The sequence below is a fragment of the Schistocerca piceifrons genome, unplaced genomic scaffold, assembly GCF_021461385.2.
Source record: "Schistocerca piceifrons isolate TAMUIC-IGC-003096 unplaced genomic scaffold, iqSchPice1.1 HiC_scaffold_446, whole genome shotgun sequence".
In the NCBI taxonomy this organism is placed as follows: domain Eukaryota; kingdom Metazoa; phylum Arthropoda; class Insecta; order Orthoptera; family Acrididae; genus Schistocerca; species Schistocerca piceifrons.
This window is the reverse complement of record NW_025728674.1, coordinates 27,186-51,853: the sequence shown is the minus strand read 5'-3', so window position 1 is coordinate 51,853 and position 24,668 is coordinate 27,186. Positions and strand designations below refer to the sequence as shown.

General features: G+C 54.0%; 20 non-coding genes across 20 annotated transcripts; all 20 read right to left on the bottom strand.

Annotated features, from left to right (window-relative positions):
• Nucleotides 1-346: 346 nt before the first annotated feature.
• LOC124750805 lies at nt 347-465 on the bottom strand. Its single transcript, XR_007011970.1, has one exon. It is a non-coding gene; the product is annotated as a 5S ribosomal RNA (ribosomal RNA).
• Nucleotides 466-1,602: 1,137 nt separating this feature from the next.
• On the bottom strand, nt 1,603-1,721 carry LOC124750804. The gene has a single exon (XR_007011969.1). It is a non-coding gene; the product is annotated as a 5S ribosomal RNA (ribosomal RNA).
• Nucleotides 1,722-2,858: 1,137 nt separating this feature from the next.
• Nucleotides 2,859-2,977, bottom strand: LOC124750803. The gene has a single exon (XR_007011968.1). It is a non-coding gene; the product is annotated as a 5S ribosomal RNA (ribosomal RNA).
• Nucleotides 2,978-4,114: 1,137 nt separating this feature from the next.
• On the bottom strand, nt 4,115-4,233 carry LOC124750802. The gene has a single exon (XR_007011967.1). It is a non-coding gene; the product is annotated as a 5S ribosomal RNA (ribosomal RNA).
• Nucleotides 4,234-5,370: 1,137 nt separating this feature from the next.
• Nucleotides 5,371-5,489, bottom strand: LOC124750801. The gene has a single exon (XR_007011966.1). It is a non-coding gene; the product is annotated as a 5S ribosomal RNA (ribosomal RNA).
• Nucleotides 5,490-6,626: 1,137 nt separating this feature from the next.
• LOC124750800 lies at nt 6,627-6,745 on the bottom strand. The gene has a single exon (XR_007011965.1). It is a non-coding gene; the product is annotated as a 5S ribosomal RNA (ribosomal RNA).
• A 1,137-nt stretch (nt 6,746-7,882) lies between these two features.
• Nucleotides 7,883-8,001, bottom strand: LOC124750799. The gene has a single exon (XR_007011964.1). It is a non-coding gene; the product is annotated as a 5S ribosomal RNA (ribosomal RNA).
• A 1,135-nt stretch (nt 8,002-9,136) lies between these two features.
• Nucleotides 9,137-9,255, bottom strand: LOC124750798. Its single transcript, XR_007011963.1, has one exon. It is a non-coding gene; the product is annotated as a 5S ribosomal RNA (ribosomal RNA).
• A 1,137-nt stretch (nt 9,256-10,392) lies between these two features.
• On the bottom strand, nt 10,393-10,511 carry LOC124750797. The gene has a single exon (XR_007011962.1). It is a non-coding gene; the product is annotated as a 5S ribosomal RNA (ribosomal RNA).
• A 1,137-nt stretch (nt 10,512-11,648) lies between these two features.
• On the bottom strand, nt 11,649-11,767 carry LOC124750795. Its single transcript, XR_007011961.1, has one exon. It is a non-coding gene; the product is annotated as a 5S ribosomal RNA (ribosomal RNA).
• Nucleotides 11,768-12,899: 1,132 nt separating this feature from the next.
• On the bottom strand, nt 12,900-13,018 carry LOC124750793. Its single transcript, XR_007011959.1, has one exon. It is a non-coding gene; the product is annotated as a 5S ribosomal RNA (ribosomal RNA).
• A 1,132-nt stretch (nt 13,019-14,150) lies between these two features.
• LOC124750792 lies at nt 14,151-14,269 on the bottom strand. Its single transcript, XR_007011958.1, has one exon. It is a non-coding gene; the product is annotated as a 5S ribosomal RNA (ribosomal RNA).
• A 1,137-nt stretch (nt 14,270-15,406) lies between these two features.
• Nucleotides 15,407-15,525, bottom strand: LOC124750791. Its single transcript, XR_007011957.1, has one exon. It is a non-coding gene; the product is annotated as a 5S ribosomal RNA (ribosomal RNA).
• A 1,132-nt stretch (nt 15,526-16,657) lies between these two features.
• LOC124750790 lies at nt 16,658-16,776 on the bottom strand. The gene has a single exon (XR_007011956.1). It is a non-coding gene; the product is annotated as a 5S ribosomal RNA (ribosomal RNA).
• A 1,132-nt stretch (nt 16,777-17,908) lies between these two features.
• LOC124750789 lies at nt 17,909-18,027 on the bottom strand. Its single transcript, XR_007011955.1, has one exon. It is a non-coding gene; the product is annotated as a 5S ribosomal RNA (ribosomal RNA).
• Nucleotides 18,028-19,159: 1,132 nt separating this feature from the next.
• Nucleotides 19,160-19,278, bottom strand: LOC124750788. Its single transcript, XR_007011954.1, has one exon. It is a non-coding gene; the product is annotated as a 5S ribosomal RNA (ribosomal RNA).
• A 1,137-nt stretch (nt 19,279-20,415) lies between these two features.
• Nucleotides 20,416-20,534, bottom strand: LOC124750787. The gene has a single exon (XR_007011953.1). It is a non-coding gene; the product is annotated as a 5S ribosomal RNA (ribosomal RNA).
• A 1,137-nt stretch (nt 20,535-21,671) lies between these two features.
• Nucleotides 21,672-21,790, bottom strand: LOC124750786. The gene has a single exon (XR_007011952.1). It is a non-coding gene; the product is annotated as a 5S ribosomal RNA (ribosomal RNA).
• Nucleotides 21,791-22,927: 1,137 nt separating this feature from the next.
• Nucleotides 22,928-23,046, bottom strand: LOC124750784. The gene has a single exon (XR_007011951.1). It is a non-coding gene; the product is annotated as a 5S ribosomal RNA (ribosomal RNA).
• A 1,137-nt stretch (nt 23,047-24,183) lies between these two features.
• LOC124750783 lies at nt 24,184-24,302 on the bottom strand. The gene has a single exon (XR_007011950.1). It is a non-coding gene; the product is annotated as a 5S ribosomal RNA (ribosomal RNA).
• Nucleotides 24,303-24,668: the final 366 nt, after the last annotated feature.

Sequence of the window (24,668 nt, the reverse complement as noted above, 5' to 3'; positions counted from 1 at the left end):
ACATTCTTCTTCGAGCTGAGGCCATTAATATCGTATCTTATGTTTATTACAGTCGTTTATTTTCAATTTCTTTTTGTTGGAACTTTGCACTGCTACGAAACAGTAGGAGGCCCGGGCTTATTTCAGATCACATCTGTCGATTCGTAGTGTTTCGTTATTGTCAAGGATTTCTTGGCACGTTTAAATTGCTGAAGGAAGCATCTTTGTCACAACGGAAAGGTAGTATGAAAAGAGGGCTGGCAGGGGTAGCGATGCAAAAAGGAGAAAATGTAAGGGATCCAACAGCACCTTTCTTTTTTTATTGGGCTGCCAGGGGTAGCGACATAATAACAAAAAAAAAGAAGGGAGCCAACAGCACCCGGGTTTCCCAGGCGGTCACCCATCCAAGTACTAACCGGGCCCAATGATGCTTAACTTCGGTGATCGGACGAGAACCGGTGCAATCATCATGGTATGGCCGTTGGCACTCATGTAATGTAGGAGCACGGCAGAATACGCGTTCGGCTTCTCTCCCAATACACAAAATGTTAGTTTTCCGCCGCATTTGACGAAAGCACTTCCTTCCGCAACAGCCGGCTCCTCGAGGACGGCGCGGGGGGCGCGCCCGGCGTCCCAGCGGAGCGACGGCCGAATTAGCGGGCGCACCGCCGCGTGTGTGAGACGCACTGCTGCTCGTTGCACGTCCTGTCATTCGCTGGGCGCGTGCAGCCTTCGACACTAGCGGAGGGCGCATCTTGTCCCTGGTGTCCAGCGGAGGGCCTGTGCGGGGTGTGGCAGTGTCGTGCTGGAGGGCGCCACTGGTAGCGATGTGGGCTTCCTCGCCTCGCCTCGCCTCGCCTCACACCAGGTGTCTGCGTAGTTCGCAGTGCATTCGCACCATTCCTATCCCTGTCCCCGTCCCGACTTGTCCCGACTTTGCTCGACTGCCGCTCGCTGCCGCTCGGGTCGTGGCCCATATGACAGTACAAGCACGACAAACATCTGCGAGACGGCCGTGGGCCTAACGGGCGTGTCCGAGACGCCGTTTGCGGCGGGTAGGGCAGCGCCGTGCCGTGGAAAGGTGCGAAAACAGGGACGCAGGACACAGGAGGGTCGCCAAAGCATCCATCTCTTCTAGCGACGAAAGAGAAATTTTTGTTTACAAATCTGCAGCCGTACAATGCAACAAAACAATAAGCCCTGACGTATTTCAGAACGTATCTGTCGGTTCGTACTGTTTTGTTATCTCCAGAGACTCTTTGGAAATCTTCCTTGGCACATTCTTCTTCGAGCTGAGGCCATTAATATCGTATCTTATGTTTATTACAGTCGTTTATTTTCAATTTCTTTTTGTTGGAACTTTGCACTGCTACGAAACAGTAGGAGGCCCGGGCTTATTTCAGATCACATCTGTCGATTCGTAGTGTTTCGTTATTGTCAAGGATTTCTTGGCACGTTTAAATTGCTGAAGGAAGCATCTTTGTCACAACGGAAAGGTAGTATGAAAAGAGGGCTGGCAGGGGTAGCGATGCAAAAAGGAGAAAATGTAAGGGATCCAACAGCACCTTTCTTTTTTTATTGGGCTGCCAGGGGTAGCGACATAATAACAAAAAAAAAGAAGGGAGCCAACAGCACCCGGGTTTCCCAGGCGGTCACCCATCCAAGTACTAACCGGGCCCAATGATGCTTAACTTCGGTGATCGGACGAGAACCGGTGCAATCATCATGGTATGGCCGTTGGCACTCATGTAATGTAGGAGCACGGCAGAATACGCGTTCGGCTTCTCTCCCAATACACAAAATGTTAGTTTTCCGCCGCATTTGACGAAAGCACTTCCTTCCGCAACAGCCGGCTCCTCGAGGACGGCGCGGGGGGCGCGCCCGGCGTCCCAGCGGAGCGACGGCCGAATTAGCGGGCGCACCGCCGCGTGTGTGAGACGCACTGCTGCTCGTTGCACGTCCTGTCATTCGCTGGGCGCGTGCAGCCTTCGACACTAGCGGAGGGCGCATCTTGTCCCTGGTGTCCAGCGGAGGGCCTGTGCGGGGTGTGGCAGTGTCGTGCTGGAGGGCGCCACTGGTAGCGATGTGGGCTTCCTCGCCTCGCCTCGCCTCGCCTCACACCAGGTGTCTGCGTAGTTCGCAGTGCATTCGCACCATTCCTATCCCTGTCCCCGTCCCGACTTGTCCCGACTTTGCTCGACTGCCGCTCGCTGCCGCTCGGGTCGTGGCCCATATGACAGTACAAGCACGACAAACATCTGCGAGACGGCCGTGGGCCTAACGGGCGTGTCCGAGACGCCGTTTGCGGCGGGTAGGGCAGCGCCGTGCCGTGGAAAGGTGCGAAAACAGGGACGCAGGACACAGGAGGGTCGCCAAAGCATCCATCTCTTCTAGCGACGAAAGAGAAATTTTTGTTTACAAATCTGCAGCCGTACAATGCAACAAAACAATAAGCCCTGACGTATTTCAGAACGTATCTGTCGGTTCGTACTGTTTTGTTATCTCCAGAGACTCTTTGGAAATCTTCCTTGGCACATTCTTCTTCGAGCTGAGGCCATTAATATCGTATCTTATGTTTATTACAGTCGTTTATTTTCAATTTCTTTTTGTTGGAACTTTGCACTGCTACGAAACAGTAGGAGGCCCGGGCTTATTTCAGATCACATCTGTCGATTCGTAGTGTTTCGTTATTGTCAAGGATTTCTTGGCACGTTTAAATTGCTGAAGGAAGCATCTTTGTCACAACGGAAAGGTAGTATGAAAAGAGGGCTGGCAGGGGTAGCGATGCAAAAAGGAGAAAATGTAAGGGATCCAACAGCACCTTTCTTTTTTTATTGGGCTGCCAGGGGTAGCGACATAATAACAAAAAAAAAGAAGGGAGCCAACAGCACCCGGGTTTCCCAGGCGGTCACCCATCCAAGTACTAACCGGGCCCAATGATGCTTAACTTCGGTGATCGGACGAGAACCGGTGCAATCATCATGGTATGGCCGTTGGCACTCATGTAATGTAGGAGCACGGCAGAATACGCGTTCGGCTTCTCTCCCAATACACAAAATGTTAGTTTTCCGCCGCATTTGACGAAAGCACTTCCTTCCGCAACAGCCGGCTCCTCGAGGACGGCGCGGGGGGCGCGCCCGGCGTCCCAGCGGAGCGACGGCCGAATTAGCGGGCGCACCGCCGCGTGTGTGAGACGCACTGCTGCTCGTTGCACGTCCTGTCATTCGCTGGGCGCGTGCAGCCTTCGACACTAGCGGAGGGCGCATCTTGTCCCTGGTGTCCAGCGGAGGGCCTGTGCGGGGTGTGGCAGTGTCGTGCTGGAGGGCGCCACTGGTAGCGATGTGGGCTTCCTCGCCTCGCCTCGCCTCGCCTCACACCAGGTGTCTGCGTAGTTCGCAGTGCATTCGCACCATTCCTATCCCTGTCCCCGTCCCGACTTGTCCCGACTTTGCTCGACTGCCGCTCGCTGCCGCTCGGGTCGTGGCCCATATGACAGTACAAGCACGACAAACATCTGCGAGACGGCCGTGGGCCTAACGGGCGTGTCCGAGACGCCGTTTGCGGCGGGTAGGGCAGCGCCGTGCCGTGGAAAGGTGCGAAAACAGGGACGCAGGACACAGGAGGGTCGCCAAAGCATCCATCTCTTCTAGCGACGAAAGAGAAATTTTTGTTTACAAATCTGCAGCCGTACAATGCAACAAAACAATAAGCCCTGACGTATTTCAGAACGTATCTGTCGGTTCGTACTGTTTTGTTATCTCCAGAGACTCTTTGGAAATCTTCCTTGGCACATTCTTCTTCGAGCTGAGGCCATTAATATCGTATCTTATGTTTATTACAGTCGTTTATTTTCAATTTCTTTTTGTTGGAACTTTGCACTGCTACGAAACAGTAGGAGGCCCGGGCTTATTTCAGATCACATCTGTCGATTCGTAGTGTTTCGTTATTGTCAAGGATTTCTTGGCACGTTTAAATTGCTGAAGGAAGCATCTTTGTCACAACGGAAAGGTAGTATGAAAAGAGGGCTGGCAGGGGTAGCGATGCAAAAAGGAGAAAATGTAAGGGATCCAACAGCACCTTTCTTTTTTTATTGGGCTGCCAGGGGTAGCGACATAATAACAAAAAAAAAGAAGGGAGCCAACAGCACCCGGGTTTCCCAGGCGGTCACCCATCCAAGTACTAACCGGGCCCAATGATGCTTAACTTCGGTGATCGGACGAGAACCGGTGCAATCATCATGGTATGGCCGTTGGCACTCATGTAATGTAGGAGCACGGCAGAATACGCGTTCGGCTTCTCTCCCAATACACAAAATGTTAGTTTTCCGCCGCATTTGACGAAAGCACTTCCTTCCGCAACAGCCGGCTCCTCGAGGACGGCGCGGGGGGCGCGCCCGGCGTCCCAGCGGAGCGACGGCCGAATTAGCGGGCGCACCGCCGCGTGTGTGAGACGCACTGCTGCTCGTTGCACGTCCTGTCATTCGCTGGGCGCGTGCAGCCTTCGACACTAGCGGAGGGCGCATCTTGTCCCTGGTGTCCAGCGGAGGGCCTGTGCGGGGTGTGGCAGTGTCGTGCTGGAGGGCGCCACTGGTAGCGATGTGGGCTTCCTCGCCTCGCCTCGCCTCGCCTCACACCAGGTGTCTGCGTAGTTCGCAGTGCATTCGCACCATTCCTATCCCTGTCCCCGTCCCGACTTGTCCCGACTTTGCTCGACTGCCGCTCGCTGCCGCTCGGGTCGTGGCCCATATGACAGTACAAGCACGACAAACATCTGCGAGACGGCCGTGGGCCTAACGGGCGTGTCCGAGACGCCGTTTGCGGCGGGTAGGGCAGCGCCGTGCCGTGGAAAGGTGCGAAAACAGGGACGCAGGACACAGGAGGGTCGCCAAAGCATCCATCTCTTCTAGCGACGAAAGAGAAATTTTTGTTTACAAATCTGCAGCCGTACAATGCAACAAAACAATAAGCCCTGACGTATTTCAGAACGTATCTGTCGGTTCGTACTGTTTTGTTATCTCCAGAGACTCTTTGGAAATCTTCCTTGGCACATTCTTCTTCGAGCTGAGGCCATTAATATCGTATCTTATGTTTATTACAGTCGTTTATTTTCAATTTCTTTTTGTTGGAACTTTGCACTGCTACGAAACAGTAGGAGGCCCGGGCTTATTTCAGATCACATCTGTCGATTCGTAGTGTTTCGTTATTGTCAAGGATTTCTTGGCACGTTTAAATTGCTGAAGGAAGCATCTTTGTCACAACGGAAAGGTAGTATGAAAAGAGGGCTGGCAGGGGTAGCGATGCAAAAAGGAGAAAATGTAAGGGATCCAACAGCACCTTTCTTTTTTTATTGGGCTGCCAGGGGTAGCGACATAATAACAAAAAAAAAGAAGGGAGCCAACAGCACCCGGGTTTCCCAGGCGGTCACCCATCCAAGTACTAACCGGGCCCAATGATGCTTAACTTCGGTGATCGGACGAGAACCGGTGCAATCATCATGGTATGGCCGTTGGCACTCATGTAATGTAGGAGCACGGCAGAATACGCGTTCGGCTTCTCTCCCAATACACAAAATGTTAGTTTTCCGCCGCATTTGACGAAAGCACTTCCTTCCGCAACAGCCGGCTCCTCGAGGACGGCGCGGGGGGCGCGCCCGGCGTCCCAGCGGAGCGACGGCCGAATTAGCGGGCGCACCGCCGCGTGTGTGAGACGCACTGCTGCTCGTTGCACGTCCTGTCATTCGCTGGGCGCGTGCAGCCTTCGACACTAGCGGAGGGCGCATCTTGTCCCTGGTGTCCAGCGGAGGGCCTGTGCGGGGTGTGGCAGTGTCGTGCTGGAGGGCGCCACTGGTAGCGATGTGGGCTTCCTCGCCTCGCCTCGCCTCGCCTCACACCAGGTGTCTGCGTAGTTCGCAGTGCATTCGCACCATTCCTATCCCTGTCCCCGTCCCGACTTGTCCCGACTTTGCTCGACTGCCGCTCGCTGCCGCTCGGGTCGTGGCCCATATGACAGTACAAGCACGACAAACATCTGCGAGACGGCCGTGGGCCTAACGGGCGTGTCCGAGACGCCGTTTGCGGCGGGTAGGGCAGCGCCGTGCCGTGGAAAGGTGCGAAAACAGGGACGCAGGACACAGGAGGGTCGCCAAAGCATCCATCTCTTCTAGCGACGAAAGAGAAATTTTTGTTTACAAATCTGCAGCCGTACAATGCAACAAAACAATAAGCCCTGACGTATTTCAGAACGTATCTGTCGGTTCGTACTGTTTTGTTATCTCCAGAGACTCTTTGGAAATCTTCCTTGGCACATTCTTCTTCGAGCTGAGGCCATTAATATCGTATCTTATGTTTATTACAGTCGTTTATTTTCAATTTCTTTTTGTTGGAACTTTGCACTGCTACGAAACAGTAGGAGGCCCGGGCTTATTTCAGATCACATCTGTCGATTCGTAGTGTTTCGTTATTGTCAAGGATTTCTTGGCACGTTTAAATTGCTGAAGGAAGCATCTTTGTCACAACGGAAAGGTAGTATGAAAAGAGGGCTGGCAGGGGTAGCGATGCAAAAAGGAGAAAATGTAAGGGATCCAACAGCACCTTTCTTTTTTTATTGGGCTGCCAGGGGTAGCGACATAATAACAAAAAAAAAGAAGGGAGCCAACAGCACCCGGGTTTCCCAGGCGGTCACCCATCCAAGTACTAACCGGGCCCAATGATGCTTAACTTCGGTGATCGGACGAGAACCGGTGCAATCATCATGGTATGGCCGTTGGCACTCATGTAATGTAGGAGCACGGCAGAATACGCGTTCGGCTTCTCTCCCAATACACAAAATGTTAGTTTTCCGCCGCATTTGACGAAAGCACTTCCTTCCGCAACAGCCGGCTCCTCGAGGACGGCGCGGGGGGCGCGCCCGGCGTCCCAGCGGAGCGACGGCCGAATTAGCGGGCGCACCGCCGCGTGTGTGAGACGCACTGCTGCTCGTTGCACGTCCTGTCATTCGCTGGGCGCGTGCAGCCTTCGACACTAGCGGAGGGCGCATCTTGTCCCTGGTGTCCAGCGGAGGGCCTGTGCGGGGTGTGGCAGTGTCGTGCTGGAGGGCGCCACTGGTAGCGATGTGGGCTTCCTCGCCTCGCCTCGCCTCGCCTCACACCAGGTGTCTGCGTAGTTCGCAGTGCATTCGCACCATTCCTATCCCTGTCCCCGTCCCGACTTGTCCCGACTTTGCTCGACTGCCGCTCGCTGCCGCTCGGGTCGTGGCCCATATGACAGTACAAGCACGACAAACATCTGCGAGACGGCCGTGGGCCTAACGGGCGTGTCCGAGACGCCGTTTGCGGCGGGTAGGGCAGCGCCGTGCCGTGGAAAGGTGCGAAAACAGGGACGCAGGACACAGGAGGGTCGCCAAAGCATCCATCTCTTCTAGCGACGAAAGAGAAATTTTTGTTTACAAATCTGCAGCCGTACAATGCAACAAAACAATAAGCCCTGACGTATTTCAGAACGTATCTGTCGGTTCGTACTGTTTTGTTATCTCCAGAGACTCTTTGGAAATCTTCCTTGGCACATTCTTCTTCGAGCTGAGGCCATTAATATCGTATCTTATGTTTATTACAGTCGTTTATTTTCAATTTCTTTTTGTTGGAACTTTGCACTGCTACGAAACAGTAGGAGGCCCGGGCTTATTTCAGATCACATCTGTCGATTCGTAGTGTTTCGTTATTGTCAAGGATTTCTTGGCACGTTTAAATTGCTGAAGGAAGCATCTTTGTCACAACGGAAAGGTAGTATGAAAAGAGGGCTGGCAGGGGTAGCGATGCAAAAAGGAGAAAATGTAAGGGATCCAACAGCACCTTTCTTTTTTTATTGGGCTGCCAGGGGTAGCGACATAATAACAAAAAAAAAGAAGGGAGCCAACAGCACCCGGGTTTCCCAGGCGGTCACCCATCCAAGTACTAACCGGGCCCAATGATGCTTAACTTCGGTGATCGGACGAGAACCGGTGCAATCATCATGGTATGGCCGTTGGCACTCATGTAATGTAGGAGCACGGCAGAATACGCGTTCGGCTTCTCTCCCAATACACAAAATGTTAGTTTTCCGCCGCATTTGACGAAAGCACTTCCTTCCGCAACAGCCGGCTCCTCGAGGACGGCGCGGGGGGCGCGCCCGGCGTCCCAGCGGAGCGACGGCCGAATTAGCGGGCGCACCGCCGCGTGTGTGAGACGCACTGCTGCTCGTTGCACGTCCTGTCATTCGCTGGGCGCGTGCAGCCTTCGACACTAGCGGAGGGCGCATCTTGTCCCTGGTGTCCAGCGGAGGGCCTGTGCGGGGTGTGGCAGTGTCGTGCTGGAGGGCGCCACTGGTAGCGATGTGGGCTCTCTCCTCGCCTCGCCTCGCCTCACACCAGGTGTCTGCGTAGTTCGCAGTGCATTCGCACCATTCCTATCCCTGTCCCCGTCCCGACTTGTCCCGACTTTGCTCGACTGCCGCTCGCTGCCGCTCGGGTCGTGGCCCATATGACAGTACAAGCACGACAAACATCTGCGAGACGGCCGTGGGCCTAACGGGCGTGTCCGAGACGCCGTTTGCGGCGGGTAGGGCAGCGCCGTGCCGTGGAAAGGTGCGAAAACAGGGACGCAGGACACAGGAGGGTCGCCAAAGCATCCATCTCTTCTAGCGACGAAAGAGAAATTTTTGTTTACAAATCTGCAGCCGTACAATGCAACAAAACAATAAGCCCTGACGTATTTCAGAACGTATCTGTCGGTTCGTACTGTTTTGTTATCTCCAGAGACTCTTTGGAAATCTTCCTTGGCACATTCTTCTTCGAGCTGAGGCCATTAATATCGTATCTTATGTTTATTACAGTCGTTTATTTTCAATTTCTTTTTGTTGGAACTTTGCACTGCTACGAAACAGTAGGAGGCCCGGGCTTATTTCAGATCACATCTGTCGATTCGTAGTGTTTCGTTATTGTCAAGGATTTCTTGGCACGTTTAAATTGCTGAAGGAAGCATCTTTGTCACAACGGAAAGGTAGTATGAAAAGAGGGCTGGCAGGGGTAGCGATGCAAAAAGGAGAAAATGTAAGGGATCCAACAGCACCTTTCTTTTTTTATTGGGCTGCCAGGGGTAGCGACATAATAACAAAAAAAAAGAAGGGAGCCAACAGCACCCGGGTTTCCCAGGCGGTCACCCATCCAAGTACTAACCGGGCCCAATGATGCTTAACTTCGGTGATCGGACGAGAACCGGTGCAATCATCATGGTATGGCCGTTGGCACTCATGTAATGTAGGAGCACGGCAGAATACGCGTTCGGCTTCTCTCCCAATACACAAAATGTTAGTTTTCCGCCGCATTTGACGAAAGCACTTCCTTCCGCAACAGCCGGCTCCTCGAGGACGGCGCGGGGGGCGCGCCCGGCGTCCCAGCGGAGCGACGGCCGAATTAGCGGGCGCACCGCCGCGTGTGTGAGACGCACTGCTGCTCGTTGCACGTCCTGTCATTCGCTGGGCGCGTGCAGCCTTCGACACTAGCGGAGGGCGCATCTTGTCCCTGGTGTCCAGCGGAGGGCCTGTGCGGGGTGTGGCAGTGTCGTGCTGGAGGGCGCCACTGGTAGCGATGTGGGCTTCCTCGCCTCGCCTCGCCTCGCCTCACACCAGGTGTCTGCGTAGTTCGCAGTGCATTCGCACCATTCCTATCCCTGTCCCCGTCCCGACTTGTCCCGACTTTGCTCGACTGCCGCTCGCTGCCGCTCGGGTCGTGGCCCATATGACAGTACAAGCACGACAAACATCTGCGAGACGGCCGTGGGCCTAACGGGCGTGTCCGAGACGCCGTTTGCGGCGGGTAGGGCAGCGCCGTGCCGTGGAAAGGTGCGAAAACAGGGACGCAGGACACAGGAGGGTCGCCAAAGCATCCATCTCTTCTAGCGACGAAAGAGAAATTTTTGTTTACAAATCTGCAGCCGTACAATGCAACAAAACAATAAGCCCTGACGTATTTCAGAACGTATCTGTCGGTTCGTACTGTTTTGTTATCTCCAGAGACTCTTTGGAAATCTTCCTTGGCACATTCTTCTTCGAGCTGAGGCCATTAATATCGTATCTTATGTTTATTACAGTCGTTTATTTTCAATTTCTTTTTGTTGGAACTTTGCACTGCTACGAAACAGTAGGAGGCCCGGGCTTATTTCAGATCACATCTGTCGATTCGTAGTGTTTCGTTATTGTCAAGGATTTCTTGGCACGTTTAAATTGCTGAAGGAAGCATCTTTGTCACAACGGAAAGGTAGTATGAAAAGAGGGCTGGCAGGGGTAGCGATGCAAAAAGGAGAAAATGTAAGGGATCCAACAGCACCTTTCTTTTTTTATTGGGCTGCCAGGGGTAGCGACATAATAACAAAAAAAAAGAAGGGAGCCAACAGCACCCGGGTTTCCCAGGCGGTCACCCATCCAAGTACTAACCGGGCCCAATGATGCTTAACTTCGGTGATCGGACGAGAACCGGTGCAATCATCATGGTATGGCCGTTGGCACTCATGTAATGTAGGAGCACGGCAGAATACGCGTTCGGCTTCTCTCCCAATACACAAAATGTTAGTTTTCCGCCGCATTTGACGAAAGCACTTCCTTCCGCAACAGCCGGCTCCTCGAGGACGGCGCGGGGGGCGCGCCCGGCGTCCCAGCGGAGCGACGGCCGAATTAGCGGGCGCACCGCCGCGTGTGTGAGACGCACTGCTGCTCGTTGCACGTCCTGTCATTCGCTGGGCGCGTGCAGCCTTCGACACTAGCGGAGGGCGCATCTTGTCCCTGGTGTCCAGCGGAGGGCCTGTGCGGGGTGTGGCAGTGTCGTGCTGGAGGGCGCCACTGGTAGCGATGTGGGCTTCCTCGCCTCGCCTCGCCTCGCCTCACACCAGGTGTCTGCGTAGTTCGCAGTGCATTCGCACCATTCCTATCCCTGTCCCCGTCCCGACTTGTCCCGACTTTGCTCGACTGCCGCTCGCTGCCGCTCGGGTCGTGGCCCATATGACAGTACAAGCACGACAAACATCTGCGAGACGGCCGTGGGCCTAACGGGCGTGTCCGAGACGCCGTTTGCGGCGGGTAGGGCAGCGCCGTGCCGTGGAAAGGTGCGAAAACAGGGACGCAGGACACAGGAGGGTCGCCAAAGCATCCATCTCTTCTAGCGACGAAAGAGAAATTTTTGTTTACAAATCTGCAGCCGTACAATGCAACAAAACAATAAGCCCTGACGTATTTCAGAACGTATCTGTCGGTTCGTACTGTTTTGTTATCTCCAGAGACTCTTTGGAAATCTTCCTTGGCACATTCTTCTTCGAGCTGAGGCCATTAATATCGTATCTTATGTTTATTACAGTCGTTTATTTTCAATTTCTTTTTGTTGGAACTTTGCACTGCTACGAAACAGTAGGAGGCCCGGGCTTATTTCAGATCACATCTGTCGATTCGTAGTGTTTCGTTATTGTCAAGGATTTCTTGGCACGTTTAAATTGCTGAAGGAAGCATCTTTGTCACAACGGAAAGGTAGTATGAAAAGAGGGCTGGCAGGGGTAGCGATGCAAAAAGGAGAAAATGTAAGGGATCCAACAGCACCTTTCTTTTTTTATTGGGCTGCCAGGGGTAGCGACATAATAACAAAAAAAAAGAAGGGAGCCAACAGCACCCGGGTTTCCCAGGCGGTCACCCATCCAAGTACTAACCGGGCCCAATGATGCTTAACTTCGGTGATCGGACGAGAACCGGTGCAATCATCATGGTATGGCCGTTGGCACTCATGTAATGTAGGAGCACGGCAGAATACGCGTTCGGCTTCTCTCCCAATACACAAAATGTTAGTTTTCCGCCGCATTTGACGAAAGCACTTCCTTCCGCAACAGCCGGCTCCTCGAGGACGGCGCGGGGGGCGCGCCCGGCGTCCCAGCGGAGCGACGGCCGAATTAGCGGGCGCACCGCCGCGTGTGTGAGACGCACTGCTGCTCGTTGCACGTCCTGTCATTCGCTGGGCGCGTGCAGCCTTCGACACTAGCGGAGGGCGCATCTTGTCCCTGGTGTCCAGCGGAGGGCCTGTGCGGGGTGTGGCAGTGTCGTGCTGGAGGGCGCCACTGGTAGCGATGTGGGCTTCCTCGCCTCGCCTCGCCTCACACCAGGTGTCTGCGTAGTTCGCAGTGCATTCGCACCATTCCTATCCCTGTCCCCGTCCCGACTTGTCCCGACTTTGCTCGACTGCCGCTCGCTGCCGCTCGGGTCGTGGCCCATATGACAGTACAAGCACGACAAACATCTGCGAGACGGCCGTGGGCCTAACGGGCGTGTCCGAGACGCCGTTTGCGGCGGGTAGGGCAGCGCCGTGCCGTGGAAAGGTGCGAAAACAGGGACGCAGGACACAGGAGGGTCGCCAAAGCATCCATCTCTTCTAGCGACGAAAGAGAAATTTTTGTTTACAAATCTGCAGCCGTACAATGCAACAAAACAATAAGCCCTGACGTATTTCAGAACGTATCTGTCGGTTCGTACTGTTTTGTTATCTCCAGAGACTCTTTGGAAATCTTCCTTGGCACATTCTTCTTCGAGCTGAGGCCATTAATATCGTATCTTATGTTTATTACAGTCGTTTATTTTCAATTTCTTTTTGTTGGAACTTTGCACTGCTACGAAACAGTAGGAGGCCCGGGCTTATTTCAGATCACATCTGTCGATTCGTAGTGTTTCGTTATTGTCAAGGATTTCTTGGCACGTTTAAATTGCTGAAGGAAGCATCTTTGTCACAACGGAAAGGTAGTATGAAAAGAGGGCTGGCAGGGGTAGCGATGCAAAAAGGAGAAAATGTAAGGGATCCAACAGCACCTTTCTTTTTTTATTGGGCTGCCAGGGGTAGCGACATAATAACAAAAAAAAAGAAGGGAGCCAACAGCACCCGGGTTTCCCAGGCGGTCACCCATCCAAGTACTAACCGGGCCCAATGATGCTTAACTTCGGTGATCGGACGAGAACCGGTGCAATCATCATGGTATGGCCGTTGGCACTCATGTAATGTAGGAGCACGGCAGAATACGCGTTCGGCTTCTCTCCCAATACACAAAATGTTAGTTTTCCGCCGCATTTGACGAAAGCACTTCCTTCCGCAACAGCCGGCTCCTCGAGGACGGCGCGGGGGGCGCGCCCGGCGTCCCAGCGGAGCGACGGCCGAATTAGCGGGCGCACCGCCGCGTGTGTGAGACGCACTGCTGCTCGTTGCACGTCCTGTCATTCGCTGGGCGCGTGCAGCCTTCGACACTAGCGGAGGGCGCATCTTGTCCCTGGTGTCCAGCGGAGGGCCTGTGCGGGGTGTGGCAGTGTCGTGCTGGAGGGCGCCACTGGTAGCGATGTGGGCTTCCTCGCCTCGCCTCGCCTCACACCAGGTGTCTGCGTAGTTCGCAGTGCATTCGCACCATTCCTATCCCTGTCCCCGTCCCGACTTGTCCCGACTTTGCTCGACTGCCGCTCGCTGCCGCTCGGGTCGTGGCCCATATGACAGTACAAGCACGACAAACATCTGCGAGACGGCCGTGGGCCTAACGGGCGTGTCCGAGACGCCGTTTGCGGCGGGTAGGGCAGCGCCGTGCCGTGGAAAGGTGCGAAAACAGGGACGCAGGACACAGGAGGGTCGCCAAAGCATCCATCTCTTCTAGCGACGAAAGAGAAATTTTTGTTTACAAATCTGCAGCCGTACAATGCAACAAAACAATAAGCCCTGACGTATTTCAGAACGTATCTGTCGGTTCGTACTGTTTTGTTATCTCCAGAGACTCTTTGGAAATCTTCCTTGGCACATTCTTCTTCGAGCTGAGGCCATTAATATCGTATCTTATGTTTATTACAGTCGTTTATTTTCAATTTCTTTTTGTTGGAACTTTGCACTGCTACGAAACAGTAGGAGGCCCGGGCTTATTTCAGATCACATCTGTCGATTCGTAGTGTTTCGTTATTGTCAAGGATTTCTTGGCACGTTTAAATTGCTGAAGGAAGCATCTTTGTCACAACGGAAAGGTAGTATGAAAAGAGGGCTGGCAGGGGTAGCGATGCAAAAAGGAGAAAATGTAAGGGATCCAACAGCACCTTTCTTTTTTTATTGGGCTGCCAGGGGTAGCGACATAATAACAAAAAAAAAGAAGGGAGCCAACAGCACCCGGGTTTCCCAGGCGGTCACCCATCCAAGTACTAACCGGGCCCAATGATGCTTAACTTCGGTGATCGGACGAGAACCGGTGCAATCATCATGGTATGGCCGTTGGCACTCATGTAATGTAGGAGCACGGCAGAATACGCGTTCGGCTTCTCTCCCAATACACAAAATGTTAGTTTTCCGCCGCATTTGACGAAAGCACTTCCTTCCGCAACAGCCGGCTCCTCGAGGACGGCGCGGGGGGCGCGCCCGGCGTCCCAGCGGAGCGACGGCCGAATTAGCGGGCGCACCGCCGCGTGTGTGAGACGCACTGCTGCTCGTTGCACGTCCTGTCATTCGCTGGGCGCGTGCAGCCTTCGACACTAGCGGAGGGCGCATCTTGTCCCTGGTGTCCAGCGGAGGGCCTGTGCGGGGTGTGGCAGTGTCGTGCTGGAGGGCGCCACTGGTAGCGATGTGGGCTTCCTCGCCTCGCCTCGCCTCGCCTCACACCAGGTGTCTGCGTAGTTCGCAGTGCATTCGCACCATTCCTATCCCTGTCCCCGTCCCGACTTGTCCCGACTTTGCTCGACTGCCGCTCGCTGCCGCTCGGGTCGTGGCCCATATGACAGTACAAGCACGACAAACATCTGCGAGACGGCCGTGGGCCTAACGGGCGTGTCCGAGACGCCGTTTGCGGCGGGTAGGGCAGCGCCGTGCCGTGGAAAGGTGCGAAAACAGGGACGCAGGACACAGGAGGGTCGCCAAAGCATCCATCTCTTCTAGCGACGAAAGAGAAATTTTTGTTTACAAATCTGCAGCCGTACAATGCAACAAAACAATAAGCCCTGACGTATTTCAGAACGTATCTGTCGGTTCGTACTGTTTTGTTATCTCCAGAGACTCTTTGGAAATCTTCCTTGGCACATTCTTCTTCGAGCTGAGGCCATTAATATCGTATCTTATGTTTATTACAGTCGTTTATTTTCAATTTCTTTTTGTTGGAACTTTGCACTGCTACGAAACAGTAGGAGGCCCGGGCTTATTTCAGATCACATCTGTCGATTCGTAGTGTTTCGTTATTGTCAAGGATTTCTTGGCACGTTTAAATTGCTGAAGGAAGCATCTTTGTCACAACGGAAAGGTAGTATGAAAAGAGGGCTGGCAGGGGTAGCGATGCAAAAAGGAGAAAATGTAAGGGATCCAACAGCACCTTTCTTTTTTTATTGGGCTGCCAGGGGTAGCGACATAATAACAAAAAAAAAGAAGGGAGCCAACAGCACCCGGGTTTCCCAGGCGGTCACCCATCCAAGTACTAACCGGGCCCAATGATGCTTAACTTCGGTGATCGGACGAGAACCGGTGCAATCATCATGGTATGGCCGTTGGCACTCATGTAATGTAGGAGCACGGCAGAATACGCGTTCGGCTTCTCTCCCAATACACAAAATGTTAGTTTTCCGCCGCATTTGACGAAAGCACTTCCTTCCGCAACAGCCGGCTCCTCGAGGACGGCGCGGGGGGCGCGCCCGGCGTCCCAGCGGAGCGACGGCCGAATTAGCGGGCGCACCGCCGCGTGTGTGAGACGCACTGCTGCTCGTTGCACGTCCTGTCATTCGCTGGGCGCGTGCAGCCTTCGACACTAGCGGAGGGCGCATCTTGTCCCTGGTGTCCAGCGGAGGGCCTGTGCGGGGTGTGGCAGTGTCGTGCTGGAGGGCGCCACTGGTAGCGATGTGGGCTTCCTCGCCTCGCCTCGCCTCACACCAGGTGTCTGCGTAGTTCGCAGTGCATTCGCACCATTCCTATCCCTGTCCCCGTCCCGACTTGTCCCGACTTTGCTCGACTGCCGCTCGCTGCCGCTCGGGTCGTGGCCCATATGACAGTACAAGCACGACAAACATCTGCGAGACGGCCGTGGGCCTAACGGGCGTGTCCGAGACGCCGTTTGCGGCGGGTAGGGCAGCGCCGTGCCGTGGAAAGGTGCGAAAACAGGGACGCAGGACACAGGAGGGTCGCCAAAGCATCCATCTCTTCTAGCGACGAAAGAGAAATTTTTGTTTACAAATCTGCAGCCGTACAATGCAACAAAACAATAAGCCCTGACGTATTTCAGAACGTATCTGTCGGTTCGTACTGTTTTGTTATCTCCAGAGACTCTTTGGAAATCTTCCTTGGCACATTCTTCTTCGAGCTGAGGCCATTAATATCGTATCTTATGTTTATTACAGTCGTTTATTTTCAATTTCTTTTTGTTGGAACTTTGCACTGCTACGAAACAGTAGGAGGCCCGGGCTTATTTCAGATCACATCTGTCGATTCGTAGTGTTTCGTTATTGTCAAGGATTTCTTGGCACGTTTAAATTGCTGAAGGAAGCATCTTTGTCACAACGGAAAGGTAGTATGAAAAGAGGGCTGGCAGGGGTAGCGATGCAAAAAGGAGAAAATGTAAGGGATCCAACAGCACCTTTCTTTTTTTATTGGGCTGCCAGGGGTAGCGACATAATAACAAAAAAAAAGAAGGGAGCCAACAGCACCCGGGTTTCCCAGGCGGTCACCCATCCAAGTACTAACCGGGCCCAATGATGCTTAACTTCGGTGATCGGACGAGAACCGGTGCAATCATCATGGTATGGCCGTTGGCACTCATGTAATGTAGGAGCACGGCAGAATACGCGTTCGGCTTCTCTCCCAATACACAAAATGTTAGTTTTCCGCCGCATTTGACGAAAGCACTTCCTTCCGCAACAGCCGGCTCCTCGAGGACGGCGCGGGGGGCGCGCCCGGCGTCCCAGCGGAGCGACGGCCGAATTAGCGGGCGCACCGCCGCGTGTGTGAGACGCACTGCTGCTCGTTGCACGTCCTGTCATTCGCTGGGCGCGTGCAGCCTTCGACACTAGCGGAGGGCGCATCTTGTCCCTGGTGTCCAGCGGAGGGCCTGTGCGGGGTGTGGCAGTGTCGTGCTGGAGGGCGCCACTGGTAGCGATGTGGGCTTCCTCGCCTCGCCTCGCCTCACACCAGGTGTCTGCGTAGTTCGCAGTGCATTCGCACCATTCCTATCCCTGTCCCCGTCCCGACTTGTCCCGACTTTGCTCGACTGCCGCTCGCTGCCGCTCGGGTCGTGGCCCATATGACAGTACAAGCACGACAAACATCTGCGAGACGGCCGTGGGCCTAACGGGCGTGTCCGAGACGCCGTTTGCGGCGGGTAGGGCAGCGCCGTGCCGTGGAAAGGTGCGAAAACAGGGACGCAGGACACAGGAGGGTCGCCAAAGCATCCATCTCTTCTAGCGACGAAAGAGAAATTTTTGTTTACAAATCTGCAGCCGTACAATGCAACAAAACAATAAGCCCTGACGTATTTCAGAACGTATCTGTCGGTTCGTACTGTTTTGTTATCTCCAGAGACTCTTTGGAAATCTTCCTTGGCACATTCTTCTTCGAGCTGAGGCCATTAATATCGTATCTTATGTTTATTACAGTCGTTTATTTTCAATTTCTTTTTGTTGGAACTTTGCACTGCTACGAAACAGTAGGAGGCCCGGGCTTATTTCAGATCACATCTGTCGATTCGTAGTGTTTCGTTATTGTCAAGGATTTCTTGGCACGTTTAAATTGCTGAAGGAAGCATCTTTGTCACAACGGAAAGGTAGTATGAAAAGAGGGCTGGCAGGGGTAGCGATGCAAAAAGGAGAAAATGTAAGGGATCCAACAGCACCTTTCTTTTTTTATTGGGCTGCCAGGGGTAGCGACATAATAACAAAAAAAAAGAAGGGAGCCAACAGCACCCGGGTTTCCCAGGCGGTCACCCATCCAAGTACTAACCGGGCCCAATGATGCTTAACTTCGGTGATCGGACGAGAACCGGTGCAATCATCATGGTATGGCCGTTGGCACTCATGTAATGTAGGAGCACGGCAGAATACGCGTTCGGCTTCTCTCCCAATACACAAAATGTTAGTTTTCCGCCGCATTTGACGAAAGCACTTCCTTCCGCAACAGCCGGCTCCTCGAGGACGGCGCGGGGGGCGCGCCCGGCGTCCCAGCGGAGCGACGGCCGAATTAGCGGGCGCACCGCCGCGTGTGTGAGACGCACTGCTGCTCGTTGCACGTCCTGTCATTCGCTGGGCGCGTGCAGCCTTCGACACTAGCGGAGGGCGCATCTTGTCCCTGGTGTCCAGCGGAGGGCCTGTGCGGGGTGTGGCAGTGTCGTGCTGGAGGGCGCCACTGGTAGCGATGTGGGCTTCCTCGCCTCGCCTCGCCTCACACCAGGTGTCTGCGTAGTTCGCAGTGCATTCGCACCATTCCTATCCCTGTCCCCGTCCCGACTTGTCCCGACTTTGCTCGACTGCCGCTCGCTGCCGCTCGGGTCGTGGCCCATATGACAGTACAAGCACGACAAACATCTGCGAGACGGCCGTGGGCCTAACGGGCGTGTCCGAGACGCCGTTTGCGGCGGGTAGGGCAGCGCCGTGCCGTGGAAAGGTGCGAAAACAGGGACGCAGGACACAGGAGGGTCGCCAAAGCATCCATCTCTTCTAGCGACGAAAGAGAAATTTTTGTTTACAAATCTGCAGCCGTACAATGCAACAAAACAATAAGCCCTGACGTATTTCAGAACGTATCTGTCGGTTCGTACTGTTTTGTTATCTCCAGAGACTCTTTGGAAATCTTCCTTGGCACATTCTTCTTCGAGCTGAGGCCATTAATATCGTATCTTATGTTTATTACAGTCGTTTATTTTCAATTTCTTTTTGTTGGAACTTTGCACTGCTACGAAACAGTAGGAGGCCCGGGCTTATTTCAGATCACATCTGTCGATTCGTAGTGTTTCGTTATTGTCAAGGATTTCTTGGCACGTTTAAATTGCTGAAGGAAGCATCTTTGTCACAACGGAAAGGTAGTATGAAAAGAGGGCTGGCAGGGGTAGCGATGCAAAAAGGAGAAAATGTAAGGGATCCAACAGCACCTTTCTTTTTTTATTGGGCTGCCAGGGGTAGCGACATAATAACAAAAAAAAAGAAGGGAGCCAACAGCACCCGGGTTTCCCAGGCGGTCACCCATCCAAGTACTAACCGGGCCCAATGATGCTTAACTTCGGTGATCGGACGAGAACCGGTGCAATCATCATGGTATGGCCGTTGGCACTCATGTAATGTAGGAGCACGGCAGAATACGCGTTCGGCTTCTCTCCCAATACACAAAATGTTAGTTTTCCGCCGCATTTGACGAAAGCACTTCCTTCCGCAACAGCCGGCTCCTCGAGGACGGCGCGGGGGGCGCGCCCGGCGTCCCAGCGGAGCGACGGCCGAATTAGCGGGCGCACCGCCGCGTGTGTGAGACGCACTGCTGCTCGTTGCACGTCCTGTCATTCGCTGGGCGCGTGCAGCCTTCGACACTAGCGGAGGGCGCATCTTGTCCCTGGTGTCCAGCGGAGGGCCTGTGCGGGGTGTGGCAGTGTCGTGCTGGAGGGCGCCACTGGTAGCGATGTGGGCTTCCTCGCCTCGCCTCGCCTCGCCTCACACCAGGTGTCTGCGTAGTTCGCAGTGCATTCGCACCATTCCTATCCCTGTCCCCGTCCCGACTTGTCCCGACTTTGCTCGACTGCCGCTCGCTGCCGCTCGGGTCGTGGCCCATATGACAGTACAAGCACGACAAACATCTGCGAGACGGCCGTGGGCCTAACGGGCGTGTCCGAGACGCCGTTTGCGGCGGGTAGGGCAGCGCCGTGCCGTGGAAAGGTGCGAAAACAGGGACGCAGGACACAGGAGGGTCGCCAAAGCATCCATCTCTTCTAGCGACGAAAGAGAAATTTTTGTTTACAAATCTGCAGCCGTACAATGCAACAAAACAATAAGCCCTGACGTATTTCAGAACGTATCTGTCGGTTCGTACTGTTTTGTTATCTCCAGAGACTCTTTGGAAATCTTCCTTGGCACATTCTTCTTCGAGCTGAGGCCATTAATATCGTATCTTATGTTTATTACAGTCGTTTATTTTCAATTTCTTTTTGTTGGAACTTTGCACTGCTACGAAACAGTAGGAGGCCCGGGCTTATTTCAGATCACATCTGTCGATTCGTAGTGTTTCGTTATTGTCAAGGATTTCTTGGCACGTTTAAATTGCTGAAGGAAGCATCTTTGTCACAACGGAAAGGTAGTATGAAAAGAGGGCTGGCAGGGGTAGCGATGCAAAAAGGAGAAAATGTAAGGGATCCAACAGCACCTTTCTTTTTTTATTGGGCTGCCAGGGGTAGCGACATAATAACAAAAAAAAAGAAGGGAGCCAACAGCACCCGGGTTTCCCAGGCGGTCACCCATCCAAGTACTAACCGGGCCCAATGATGCTTAACTTCGGTGATCGGACGAGAACCGGTGCAATCATCATGGTATGGCCGTTGGCACTCATGTAATGTAGGAGCACGGCAGAATACGCGTTCGGCTTCTCTCCCAATACACAAAATGTTAGTTTTCCGCCGCATTTGACGAAAGCACTTCCTTCCGCAACAGCCGGCTCCTCGAGGACGGCGCGGGGGGCGCGCCCGGCGTCCCAGCGGAGCGACGGCCGAATTAGCGGGCGCACCGCCGCGTGTGTGAGACGCACTGCTGCTCGTTGCACGTCCTGTCATTCGCTGGGCGCGTGCAGCCTTCGACACTAGCGGAGGGCGCATCTTGTCCCTGGTGTCCAGCGGAGGGCCTGTGCGGGGTGTGGCAGTGTCGTGCTGGAGGGCGCCACTGGTAGCGATGTGGGCTTCCTCGCCTCGCCTCGCCTCGCCTCACACCAGGTGTCTGCGTAGTTCGCAGTGCATTCGCACCATTCCTATCCCTGTCCCCGTCCCGACTTGTCCCGACTTTGCTCGACTGCCGCTCGCTGCCGCTCGGATCGTGGCCCATATGACAGTACAAGCACGACAAACATCTGCGAGACGGCCGTGGGCCTAACGGGCGTGTCCGAGACGCCGTTTGCGGCGGGTAGGGCAGCGCCGTGCCGTGGAAAGGTGCGAAAACAGGGACGCAGGACACAGGAGGGTCGCCAAAGCATCCATCTCTTCTAGCGACGAAAGAGAAATTTTTGTTTACAAATCTGCAGCCGTACAATGCAACAAAACAATAAGCCCTGACGTATTTCAGAACGTATCTGTCGGTTCGTACTGTTTTGTTATCTCCAGAGACTCTTTGGAAATCTTCCTTGGCACATTCTTCTTCGAGCTGAGGCCATTAATATCGTATCTTATGTTTATTACAGTCGTTTATTTTCAATTTCTTTTTGTTGGAACTTTGCACTGCTACGAAACAGTAGGAGGCCCGGGCTTATTTCAGATCACATCTGTCGATTCGTAGTGTTTCGTTATTGTCAAGGATTTCTTGGCACGTTTAAATTGCTGAAGGAAGCATCTTTGTCACAACGGAAAGGTAGTATGAAAAGAGGGCTGGCAGGGGTAGCGATGCAAAAAGGAGAAAATGTAAGGGATCCAACAGCACCTTTCTTTTTTTATTGGGCTGCCAGGGGTAGCGACATAATAACAAAAAAAAAGAAGGGAGCCAACAGCACCCGGGTTTCCCAGGCGGTCACCCATCCAAGTACTAACCGGGCCCAATGATGCTTAACTTCGGTGATCGGACGAGAACCGGTGCAATCATCATGGTATGGCCGTTGGCACTCATGTAATGTAGGAGCACGGCAGAATACGCGTTCGGCTTCTCTCCCAATACACAAAATGTTAGTTTTCCGCCGCATTTGACGAAAGCACTTCCTTCCGCAACAGCCGGCTCCTCGAGGACGGCGCGGGGGGCGCGCCCGGCGTCCCAGCGGAGCGACGGCCGAATTAGCGGGCGCACCGCCGCGTGTGTGAGACGCACTGCTGCTCGTTGCACGTCCTGTCATTCGCTGGGCGCGTGCAGCCTTCGACACTAGCGGAGGGCGCATCTTGTCCCTGGTGTCCAGCGGAGGGCCTGTGCGGGGTGTGGCAGTGTCGTGCTGGAGGGCGCCACTGGTAGCGATGTGGGCTTCCTCGCCTCGCCTCGCCTCGCCTCACACCAGGTGTCTGCGTAGTTCGCAGTGCATTCGCACCATTCCTATCCCTGTCCCCGTCCCGACTTGTCCCGACTTTGCTCGACTGCCGCTCGCTGCCGCTCGGGTCGTGGCCCATATGACAGTACAAGCACGACAAACATCTGCGAGACGGCCGTGGGCCTAACGGGCGTGTCCGAGACGCCGTTTGCGGCGGGTAGGGCAGCGCCGTGCCGTGGAAAGGTGCGAAAACAGGGACGCAGGACACAGGAGGGTCGCCAAAGCATCCATCTCTTCTAGCGACGAAAGAGAAATTTTTGTTTACAAATCTGCAGCCGTACAATGCAACAAAACAATAAGCCCTGACGTATTTCAGAACGTATCTGTCGGTTCGTACTGTTTTGTTATCTCCAGAGACTCTTTGGAAATCTTCCTTGGCACATTCTTCTTCGAGCTGAGGCCATTAATATCGTATCTTATGTTTATTACAGTCGTTTATTTTCAATTTCTTTTTGTTGGAACTTTGCACTGCTACGAAACAGTAGGAGGCCCGGGCTTATTTCAGATCACATCTGTCGATTCGTAGTGTTTCGTTATTGTCAAGGATTTCTTGGCACGTTTAAATTGCTGAAGGAAGCATCTTTGTCACAACGGAAAGGTAGTATGAAAAGAGGGCTGGCAGGGGTAGCGATGCAAAAAGGAGAAAATGTAAGGGATCCAACAGCACCTTTCTTTTTTTATTGGGCTGCCAGGGGTAGCGACATAATAACAAAAAAAAAGAAGGGAGCCAACAGCACCCGGGTTTCCCAGGCGGTCACCCATCCAAGTACTAACCGGGCCCAATGATGCTTAACTTCGGTGATCGGACGAGAACCGGTGCAATCATCATGGTATGGCCGTTGGCACTCATGTAATGTAGGAGCACGGCAGAATACGCGTTCGGCTTCTCTCCCAATACACAAAATGTTAGTTTTCCGCCGCATTTGACGAAAGCACTTCCTTCCGCAACAGCCGGCTCCTCGAGGACGGCGCGGGGGGCGCGCCCGGCGTCCCAGCGGAGCGACGGCCGAATTAGCGGGCGCACCGCCGCGTGTGTGAGACGCACTGCTGCTCGTTGCACGTCCTGTCATTCGCTGGGCGCGTGCAGCCTTCGACACTAGCGGAGGGCGCATCTTGTCCCTGGTGTCCAGCGGAGGGCCTGTGCGGGGTGTGGCAGTGTCGTGCTGGAGGGCGCCACTGGTAGCGATGTGGGCTTCCTCGCCTCGCCTCGCCTCGCCTCACACCAGGTGTCTGCGTAGTTCGCAGTGCATTCGCACCATTCCTATCCCTGTCCCCGTCCCGACTTGTCCCGACTTTGCTCGACTGCCGCTCGCTGCCGCTCGGGTCGTGGCCCATATGACAGTACAAGCACGACAAACATCTGCGAGACGGCCGTGGGCCTAACGGGCGTGTCCGAGACGCCGTTTGCGGCGGGTAGGGCAGCGCCGTGCCGTGGAAAGGTGCGAAAACAGGGACGCAGGACACAGGAGGGTCGCCAAAGCATCCATCTCTTCTAGCGACGAAAGAGAAATTTTTGTTTACAAATCTGCAGCCGTACAATGCAACAAAACAATAAGCCCTGACGTATTTCAGAACGTATCTGTCGGTTCGTACTGTTTTGTTATCTCCAGAGACTCTTTGGAAATCTTCCTTGGCACATTCTTCTTCGAGCTGAGGCCATTAATATCGTATCTTATGTTTATTACAGTCGTTTATTTTCAATTTCTTTTTGTTGGAACTTTGCACTGCTACGAAACAGTAGGAGGCCCGGGCTTATTTCAGATCACATCTGTCGATTCGTAGTGTTTCGTTATTGTCAAGGATTTCTTGGCACGTTTAAATTGCTGAAGGAAGCATCTTTGTCACAACGGAAAGGTAGTATGAAAAGAGGGCTGGCAGGGGTAGCGATGCAAAAAGGAGAAAATGTAAGGGATCCAACAGCACCTTTCTTTTTTTATTGGGCTGCCAGGGGTAGCGACATAATAACAAAAAAAAAGAAGGGAGCCAACAGCACCCGGGTTTCCCAGGCGGTCACCCATCCAAGTACTAACCGGGCCCAATGATGCTTAACTTCGGTGATCGGACGAGAACCGGTGCAATCATCATGGTATGGCCGTTGGCACTCATGTAATGTAGGAGCACGGCAGAATACGCGTTCGGCTTCTCTCCCAATACACAAAATGTTAGTTTTCCGCCGCATTTGACGAAAGCACTTCCTTCCGCAACAGCCGGCTCCTCGAGGACGGCGCGGGGGGCGCGCCCGGCGTCCCAGCGGAGCGACGGCCGAATTAGCGGGCGCACCGCCGCGTGTGTGAGACGCACTGCTGCTCGTTGCACGTCCTGTCATTCGCTGGGCGCGTGCAGCCTTCGACACTAGCGGAGGGCGCATCTTGTCCCTGGTGTCCAGCGGAGGGCCTGTGCGGGGTGTGGCAGTGTCGTGCTGGAGGGCGCCACTGGTAGCGATGTGGGCTTCCTCGCCTCGCCTCG